Consider the following 10689-nt stretch of genomic DNA (forward strand, 5'->3'; position numbering starts at 1 on the left):
ACCCTGGCGGCAGGACCTGGACCGGGCCCTGAGGGGGAACCTTGGCCGCCGGACCCCGAGCCCCAGGCCCGCCCGGGCAGCCGCGCGTAATTGGATTGTATCCGGCCGCGCGCTGTCACCGTATTGACTTTCGCGCTCGAGATGATATTATCGAGGTTCGGAAGCTCGCCGCTGATGTGCCTGTCAAAAGGCTGCGGCGGGAGCCCCCGGCCTGGCGAGCGAGCATCAGCCAAGATAATTTGAAGTGAAATTTTCATTTTGACAGTAAACCCCTCAATTTCTAAAGGCTCCGCGCTCCGAGAGCTCGCTGGCAGGGGGAGGCTTTGCAGAAAGCCCACGTCTTAGACTGAAAAGGGCAAAAGAACTCGAATTAGTTGTAATAGATAAAAGGGCAAAAATAAAGAGTCAAGGGTACTTGACAGTAATAGCGAAAGTGGAGTCTCGGGGGAGAGCGTTGAGGCCCTAGACTGGGGCGCGAGGAATTTTAATGTGGCCGAGGGCGGCTGCCCAGGCGCCCCCACCCCAGCCCTAGACAAAGCCAGGCATTTTCCGCAAAAGCAAGGTTTCGCCTTGCGTCGCAGATAGGCGGGTAGGGGCTGCGGACTCTGAAAATCCAGGCTTGGACCCCGGCCTTACGCTCCCGGCTGCGGGCAGCCTGGCGGGGCTCCGCAGCCCCCAGAGCACGCATGGGTGGCGCAGGTTGGCGGGTCGGACTTGGTCTGGACTCTGGGTCCCTCTCCTGGGGAGGACCCAGGGCTCCTGCCGCCAGCCAAGCTTGCTGTCCTCGGTACCCCAGCCCCTCCCCATGGCCCTGGCCATCGAAATGCCGTCTCCCTGGAGCCCCCGGATCTTGGTGGAACTGGCTGACAAAGCTGGCTTATTTGAATAAGCTGCGAGATTGTGTGAAATAAAGACGTCAGGTGGGGAGGCCGATTCAGCCACATTCCAAGGGGACGCGCAGGAAATGGCACCCCCTCGCTGGAGCTGGGCTCTTCCCCCAAACCCTTCCCTTGGGGCACAGTCCGGCAGGTTTGCCTTAGGCACCCCCAGACACCCTCTGGCTGATCTTGTGGGGTGGGGAGGTGTCCGGCAGGCCTATCCCGAAGTCAGGGCGCGGGTGGGGGTGGGGGCGTCTGCAAAGAGGTGACCCGGAGGGGGTGAATTTTAGGTGTCTGAGTGGACGCGCCAGGGAGGTCGCTGCCAGTGGGGCGGGGGCGTGACAGGGAAGGGTCGGGGCGGGCGACTGCGCTCCCAGGGAGATTGTCAGCGAAGGGCTGGGAAGGCGCCGGGAGGCCGGCAGGCCCGGCGCGCTCAGTTATTCAGGCGTGGCGAATTCAAACACACCAAGGAGGGGATGCTAAATTAACGGCGCTCTTTACATAGAGCCCAAATAAAACTGTAATCAGCGGTGCGTTACTTTTCATTAAGCGAGTCTGACAGCAGCATATTCAGGCTCGACAAGGGAACAGGCGCAGGAAATATACGGCTCTCCCTGCCGCCCGGCCTAAGATAATTCCTTAAGCTCCATTAACAACTCTTAGCCGCAGGAAATGGGCTCCCGGAAAACGTCTCCAAATCTAAAAGCTTTATCGACCTCTCAAACCGCGGCTGATGATTCCATTTTTTTTTTTTCTTTTTTCTTTTCCTTTTTTTTTTTTTTTAACTTAAGGGAGAGACGTCCAGCAAAGTAATAGAGTTTGACACGACACCTTCTTAACTACAGAGAGAGGCAGGGAAGCCAGCCCTTAAATGATATTTAAAAGGCAACCAATTAAGATTTAAAGTGGCCGTCTCCTGAGAGTATGCATGCGATGTACGCCACCTGCGTTTCCCTGGGCACGCCTGCTGCTGACAAGACAGCCCGGCCTCCCGTTCTCTCTCCGTCCCGGTCTCCCTCTCTCAGTCCCTCACCGTCTCCCCCCAACTCCACTCTGCTCTCCTCTCTCCCTCTCCTCTTTCTCCCCCTCTCCCTTACTCTCTGTCTAGAATAATTTATCTGTCTCTCTTCCTCCCTCTCTGTCTCTCCCCCCCGCCCCCCATAAAGGGAATAGCAGAAGGCAGAGAAGTAGCCAGGTCCCCCCTGCTCCATCCCCTCCCCGTGCAAGGACCCTGCAGGTTTCCTGGTAGATGGGCAACCTGCCCCATCAGAGGAATGGCAGATTAAGGGAAATTGAGCCCCACCCCCACCCCATGGACATCTCGCTGGCCCACAGTTTCTCCATGACCTAGGCACCCCCACAGTGGTCTCTCACTGGGTTCAGGCCTTGCTCCCAGGCCTCCAGCATGGGGACAGAGCAGACGGGAGAGGGTGAAGTGGGGGTGGGGCAAGGGAAACAGTTAACAACAGAGAAGCTGGGAGCTGCCCTGAACCCCTGCACTTGGTGTGATTGAAGCAGGGGCTCCCCACCACCTCCTTACCCTTGCCACCTTCTTGCCAGCTTTTTGGGGTCCCTCTAGGGAAACCCTTGCTCTAGGAGCAGTCACATCCCTTTCCTTCTGTCACCTCCATGGAGGTGATGCCCACCTGGGAATTTTTTCCCATTGGAGCCACCAAATGGAAGGAACCAGAAAGCCCTTTACCCAGGGTCATGCTGTGAAGGGCAGCCAGGCCCAGAGAGGGAACCACCACACCCTTTAATTTACCCCTGGGGAAGTCCCAGCTGGAAGGGACCTTGAACAGTGGGGCAGAGGGAAGGAGAAGTGGGGGAGGGGAGGGCAATTTGAGGGGGAGAGGGGACAGATGGGGAGAGGCCAGGGGAGAAGGGGAGGCTAAGGGGAGGAGAGACCTAGTGGTAGGTGGCAGGGGCACCGTCTTCCAAGATGCAGGGCCTCAGCTTTATGAAGAACTACTTGGGAGCAAAATGTCTTTTCCCAAGAGGATTCTGGAGGTGGGATCCTGCAGGACACCAGAGCAGACATGGGAGCAGGCACCGGAGCTCTCCCACTGAGCCCACACTCTGCCCATTGGCCCAGCCCTGAGCAGCAGCTTTCGCTCCAGTTTCCTGCTAGGGAAGGAAGGAAGTGGACTTTCCCCAAAGATTCCTGGGCATCGGCCAGACCTGCTCTGGGCTTTAAGAAGGGGGAGTCCCTGAGAGCCACTGCTCCTTCCAACAACATCAAAAAACCAAGAGTGGGTTCTGGAGGCAGCTGCCTCTCCCTAAAAGCCTTCATGATTTGAACTGAACCCTCCAAAGTGTAGGAAGGCACCAAATGCCCAAATCATTGAATGGAAGAATGAAGGGTCTTCTAAGTTCTGTCTGAACTCTCCCCAGGTGAGACACTCAGGCAGCTCAGAGCACCCCTTGCTCCTTCTGTCTTTGCGACAGTGACGTTGTCATTTCAAGGCCCCCGTCGGATTTCCACTCACTGCTCTGGCGCAGACCTGGACTCAGAAGCATTGGCCACATGATGACAGACCGTCAGCTCATGGAGAAATCATTAATGACAATGATAGGTGGAGAGGTGGGACCTTCCAAAGAGGAGTGGTGTCCTGGCAAGGACATCAGCTGAGCTCATTTTAAGTCCTTGTTTTTCAGCGCGTTGCATGATTTTAAGATGCATGTTCATAACATGTATAGCATCCTCAGGCCGGCAAAGGCTAGAGCAGATGAGCCCTATGTGTGCATCTGCGTGTGTGTGAGGCCCCATTTCCGCTGGACCATGTCCTTCCTTCTCTGGGCTCTATCCAGGGCCTGCAGGTGCTGGTCCAGCCCCTGAGCAAGGCTGAGCTGTCCCTGCCCCTGGCCCAGCAGGGCAGGGTGTGCTAAGGGCACGACCTCCAGGCTGGCAGGAGCACCAGAACGTCCCTGTGGGATTCTGGAAGCATTTCCAGGAAACCGGAGCCAGTCAAGCACACCACACAGGCCCTACCTTTGTGTCATCCCCACCCACCCCCACTAGTCCTTGCTGAAACCATGCCCCGGGCTGTGGTGAGCAGCGCGGCACTGCAGATGGCCCCAGGCTTGAGTCTTGGTGGTCAGGTAAGACTTCGACCAACAGAGCAAGAGGAGGGAGGTCATCCAAGGGTAGGGGGTGGGCGGAGCCCAGAGCAGGGGCCAGGCCACTGGGACAGACAAGGCTTACTTTAACTGGAGCACAGCGATGAGGGGAGACAGGGGCCCCGAGGAAGTCCTGTGGGCTGGAGTTGGGGAGATCCTGTAGGTGGGGTTAGCATCGACTTGCTTGCCTGTGGAACAGTCTGTGGTGTAGACAATTGCCATCCAGTGACAGGGCTGGAGGGAGCCTTAAGGAGACTCTAGAGCAAAGGAAAGGCATCTAAGGAATGGGCAGACTTGGAAGGGGGCCTGGGCCAGCTCAGGTCTCCAGGAGGAAGCACTTGGCTACAGCCCCTGGAGTGAGGTTCCCAGGCCCCCAGTCAGGGCTGCTGCAGCAGGCAGAGGTGGCTGACTCAAACGGGTGAGGTTCCCCTGGCATGGGGTAGCGAGAGGTTGAAAGAAAATATCCAATAATCCACTTGCGTGAAGTTAGAAGGAGCAAAAAGACAGAGGAAAGGTTGCTTTCTTGTGATTTTGTTGTTGTTGTTGTTGTTTTGTTTTTTGAGACGGAGTCTCGCTCTGTTGCCCAGGCTGGAGTGCAGTGGTTGGATCTCAGTTCACTGTAAGCTCCGCCTCCCGAGTTTATGCCATTCTCCTGCCTCAGCCTCCCAAGTAGCTGGGACTATAGGCGCCCGCCACCTCGCCCAACTAGTTTTTTGTATTTTTTAGTAGAGACGGGGTTTCACCGTGTTAGCCAGGATGGTCTTGATCTCCTGACCTCGAGATCTTGTGATATTTAACACCCCGTAGGCACCTAACTGGATGTGGCAAGGAGAAACCTGTTATGTTTTTGTGTCAGGAAGCCTCAGAGCTAAGCTAATAAATTTGGGGGTGTCCGTGGTCACAACGAAACAGAGACCACTATGTGTGTTGGCATGCGGGTGCCCTTGGGCAGGTCTCACTCTCCTGTGGCTTCAGCAGTGCGTGCCCTGCCTTCCTGAGCACCAGATCGGTGTGTGGTCAGAGGAGACACAGGGCACCAGCATGGAGCCAGGTGCGTCTCGGGCCTCCTGACCACACCACGGGTGACGGGCCGGGGGCCCCTGCAGGCTCTGTGCTGCTCTTAGGGTGGCCCAGCTGAAGGGAGTGAGGTGAGATTCTGCATCCGAAGGCACAGGGAAGGGCGAAGTGCTCCTTAGTTATCAAGGTCCCCAGGCGCAGTTGCTGTCTCCCAGGGCAGATGGCAGGATGGGGAGAGGCACAGAGGAGTGGGCAGGAGAGAGTTGGACAAGGCAGCAGCCCCAGCCCCTTTGGCCACCAGGGAGGTTAGAGTTGCAGAGAACACCTTTTCTCACTGTCTGTATGTGCACACCCCCTTGAACAGATGCACACACACACACAGACACGCATGCACTCACACACTCACAGGTACACATGCACTCACACTCACAGGCATGCATGCACCCACAGGCACACATGCACTCACACTCACAGGCACGCATGCACTCACACTCACAGGCATGCATGCACTCACAGGCACACAGGCACTCACACACACACTCACAAGCACACATGCACTCACAGGCACACATGCACTCACACTCACAGGCACGCATGCACTCCCACTCACAGGCACACATGCATTCACAGGCACACATGCACCCACACTCACAGGCACACATGCACTCACACTCACAGGCACGCATGCACTCCCACTCACAGGCACGCATGCACTCACAGGCACACAGGCACTCACACACACACTCACAAGCACACATGCACTCACAGGCACGCATGCACTCACACTCACAGGCACGCATGCACTCACAGGCACACAGGCACTCACACACACACTCACAAGCACACATGCACTCACACTCACAGGCACGCATGCACTCACAGGCACACAGGCACTCACACACACACTCACAAGCACACATGCACTCCCACTCACAGGCACACATGCATTCACAGGCACACATGCACCCACACTCACAGGCACGCATATGCTCACACACTCACAGGCACGCATGCACTCCCACTCACAGGCACGCATGCACTCACAGGCACACAGGCACTCACACACACACTCACAAGCACACATGCATTCACAGGCACGCATGCACTCCCACTCACAGGCACACATGCATTCACAGGCACACATGCACCCACACTCACAGGCACGCATATGCTCACACACTCACAGGCACACATGCAGTCACACTCACAGGCACACATGCACTCACATTCACACAGGCACGCAGGCACTCACATTCACACAGGCATGCAGGCACTCACACTCAAAGACACACATGCACTCACACATTCATAGGCATGCATGCATTCACTCTTACAAGCACACATGCACTCACATTCACACTCAGAGACATGCATGCACTCACAGGCACGCACGCACTCACACTCACAGGCACGCATGCACTCACACAGGCATGCACGCACTCACACTCACACATTTACAGGCATGCATGCACTCACATACAGGCACACATACACTCACAGGCATGTATGCACTCACATTCACACACACTGACACAGGCAAGCATGCACTCACACAGGCATGCACTCACACACACAGGCATGCACTCACACTCATACATACACTCACACACTCACATGCATGCACTCATACCGACACACACAGATACACATGCACTCACACTCACACACTCCTCCTTCTCTCTCCCTTTGTTTCCATGTGTCCCTCTCCCATTTTCTCATGCACATACACACTAACACTTGCAGCGCACAGGCACATGTGTGGGAATACATGCAGGCACTCAGGCAGGGACACAAACTCACATGTGCATGCAAACACACACACGCGTGCATGCACCCACACACAGGCACACCTGTTTGCACAGCCTCCTGCAGGCTCAGAGTGGGCTGGAAGGAACCATCAGAGGCCTGCACCTACAGACGACCCTGGGGCCTATTTCATTTTTGGGGGGAAGGATGGAGCAGTTGCCCCGCCCCATGTGGGACCAGGTGTCAGCAGGCAGCCCTGGACCAGTGCCCGGGAGCTCAGCCATTCTGGGCCCCCCAGTGCTGGGGCCCAAGCTTGCTCTTCCCCAGAGGCTGCTGCTCTCCAGAATGAAACCCCCAGGTGCTCACATGCACCGCCCTCCTGTCTCAGACAGTCCAGGAGAGGGAATGACACCTGCCAGCTCAGCCTCCTCCAGGGCCCCGCTACTGCACTCCTAGCCTCAGAGCCTAGGAGCTCAATGCAGCCTGCGGGCTCCCAGGGGGCAGGTGAGGGCTCTCTGTGTCTGGCTGCGCTCCCGGGGCTCCCCTGCTTTCCTGCCCCCTGCTCCTGCCCAGGCCCCTGTGTTCACAGCACACAGGGCCCTCCCTCACCCACAGTGGACAGGGCTGATCCCAGGCACAAGTGGGTCCCATTCACCAGGGAGCCATAAATGGGCCCTTTATTAATGAATCAGATAATAGAGACTCTCTTCATGGGACATACGGCCAAGTTCAAGATAATCAGCCTGAACACAAACTCCAGCTTTGCAACAGCACTGGCCTGGGGTAGGAGTGTAACTGACATCAGATGAGGGGGTGCATGGGACACCTCCACCAGGGCAGCCACGGTCTGTGCACGCGGACGGTTCCAGGTGTCTGGGGACAGCGCTGCTGCAGTGGCATGGCCGGCACAGATGCAGGCACCTGGCCTGATCTCTGGGTCTCCACTGCATGGCATGGGTGCTGGACTTGCCTCTGCCTCTGCCCATCTGCAGGTCCTGGAGGATACGTTGGAGTCTCTGGGTCTTTCCCTATCTTTGTGACCTTGAAGGAGGTAGTTGGGATGCCTAGGACGGGAGAACTTCAAGGTTTAGGGGTGATACCACTTCCTGCTTGGCAAAGAAATTCAAGGTTTAGGGGTGACGCCGCTTCCTGGTTATCACTTGCACACTGAAAATAGGTTGTCTGCTCAGTGAGACATGGGGGCCATCCGAGGTCCCTGCGGTGCGGTGCGGTGCAGCCCCTGAGATCACTCCAGGTACCATAGCAAGGGCCTTGGACACAGCAGGATGCACCAGATCCCCCGGCCAGAACAAGGACTGAGCTTCGAGTGAAAGGCGGGGCCTGGACATTGGCTGTTTTTGCAGGGAGGACGGGAATGGCAGGGGTCCCATTCTGTGCCCCGTGATGGGCCGATGGAAGTCACCAGGAAAGAGCTGAGGCCCTGACGAAGCAGACACCTACACCAAGCTCCCCCAACAAAGCCCTTCCTTCCTGCTTTGGGCACTCATTGTCCATCTGCGGGGCTGGCTGACTTCTTGGTGGCAGCTGATGGTCAGGAGTGGAGAAAAAGGCACATGTGGCCATGCTGACGGGCACATCAACTCCAGAGCCCCATGGTTTGTGGTTGGAAAACCCCACATACGGTCTCCCGGGCTGCTCCACTCACAAGTGCAGTGGGGAGAAGCTCAGAGGTGAGAGGGGCGAACGTGGACACAGTCACATGGGGCCCCGGAAACATCCCTGCGGGAGCAGCACAGATGCCCCTTGCATCCTTCAACAGAGGGAGCTGCCAGGGACCCCCCATAGTAAAGGAGGAGCCAGTGTGTTAACCCCTCACACTCCACTTTTTACTACCTTTGTTTTTTAAACAAGACACTTGCTTAGAATGCCCCCGCTGCAGAGGATGGGGAGGCTGAGCCCTGCACAAGGACACCTGAGGGCCCACAGTCATACCACGCAGAGCTGAGCACCTTCACGGCGGGGACAACAGGGCCTGTGTGAGCAGCGCACCCGGGCAAGTTCTGCGTTCTGGCTGGACGTGGACCCCCAGCCCAGCCCTGGGGTGAATTTGCTACAGTCGGTCATCGTCCAGGCAGCGCAGGGCTTCCTCCACCCTCAAGCTGGACACCCACTGGCTTCTCTCGGGAGACTGGGTTTGTTGCTCTTATCTTGATTTCTATCCTAAGCTGCTCCTTCACCTACAGCTGCAGCCGATTAGGGGGTTATCAGAACAACTCTTCACCTGTCTCTGCTGCTCAGCAAACATCCCAGTGGGCTGCGGGGCTGCAGACTTGGTTGACCAGGATTCCAGATTAGCCACCTGTGTGGGGAGCATGCGGAAGGAAACATCGGACACACTAGGATTGATCTAGAGGAGAGGGCACCCCACACACCCTCTCCACACGACACACCCTTCTCCACACACACCCTTTCCCCACACTACACACCCTTCTCCACACTACACACCCTTCTCCACACACACCCTCTCCCCACACACCCTCTCCCCACACACCCTCTCCACACTACACACCCTTCTCCACACACCCTCTCCACACTACACACCCTTCTCCACACACCCCCTCTCCCCACACACCCTCTCCCCACACTACACACCCTTCTCCACACACCCCCTCTCCCCACACACCCTCTCCCCACACTACACACCCTTCTCCACACACCCCCTCTCCCCACACACCCTCTCCACACTACACACCCTTCTCCACACACCCCCTCTCCCCACACACCCTCTCCTCACACACCCTCTCCCCAAACCCTTCTCCCCACACACCCTCCCCACACACCCTTTTCCCCACACACCGTCTCCACACACCCTTCTCCCCATACACCCTCTCCCCACACACCCTCTCCCTACACACCCTCTCCCCACACACCCTTCTCCTCACACACCCTGTCTCTTCACACCCTTCTCCCCACACACCCTCTCCCCACACACCCTCTCCTCACACATCCTCTCCCTACACACCCTCTCCCCACACACTTCCCCACACACACCCTCTCCTCACACACCCTCTCCCTACACACCCTCTCCTCACACACCCTCTCCTCACACACCCTCTCCCCACACACCCTTCTCCTCACACACCCTCTCCCCACACACCCTCTCCCCACACGCCCTTCTCTCCACACCTACACAGAGCAGGGGACTGTTCTGTTTTAGTTTAAATGCTTCAGGAAATCAGGGATCATTCATTTTCTTCTGCTTTCAAGCACAAAATAATTATCCTTGACATTTACCACTTTCTTCCCTCACTGAATGTAGCATTTCCCTTTTTAAATGCCTTTTTAAAAAACAGACCTATTTTAGAAAACATAAACATCTGCAAAGTAGGCAAACGTTTTCTTGTTTCCAATGAGTCCTCACCACAACTGAGTCCTTAAGACTGCTGTCCTTGTATTTAAAACTGATGTCAGTCCCAAAACCTCAGTCACAGAAACTTCCAGAGAGTGAGGGTGTGTCTGTGTTTCTTCACTGCATCCTTATCCATCCTTTGACAAGTGCTGTGAGTCAGACCAGCCCCTGCCCACACAGACCCTGGCCTGTGGGGGGGGAGGAGGGGTCCTGCTTGGCCAATAAATTGGGAGATTATGGGATGACATCCGTGCAGGATGGTGTGAGTACAAATACACAGGTACTTAAAATAAAAGCATCTCGTCATTTAAATGTAGGTACGGAATACATGAAAAGCAGGGAGAAATCGTATCACAGGTCTTCCTAGAAGGTCATTTTAAAGTTGTTTAGACTTGTTCACCGCGATTCAATATTCTGTATTACATTTTCTACCTTTGTGGGATTGATCCCTCTCCCGTCAAACCAGAAACTGCTGAGCTCCAAGGGCCCCGGCCCCGGAGCCTGGAGAGGCCCCTCCTGTTCCTTTCGACTCAGCCTCACTGACCTGCCCACAGCTGC

Source organism: Chlorocebus sabaeus, chromosome 4 (assembly GCF_047675955.1).
Source record: "Chlorocebus sabaeus isolate Y175 chromosome 4, mChlSab1.0.hap1, whole genome shotgun sequence".
NCBI lineage: Eukaryota > Metazoa > Chordata > Mammalia > Primates > Cercopithecidae > Chlorocebus > Chlorocebus sabaeus.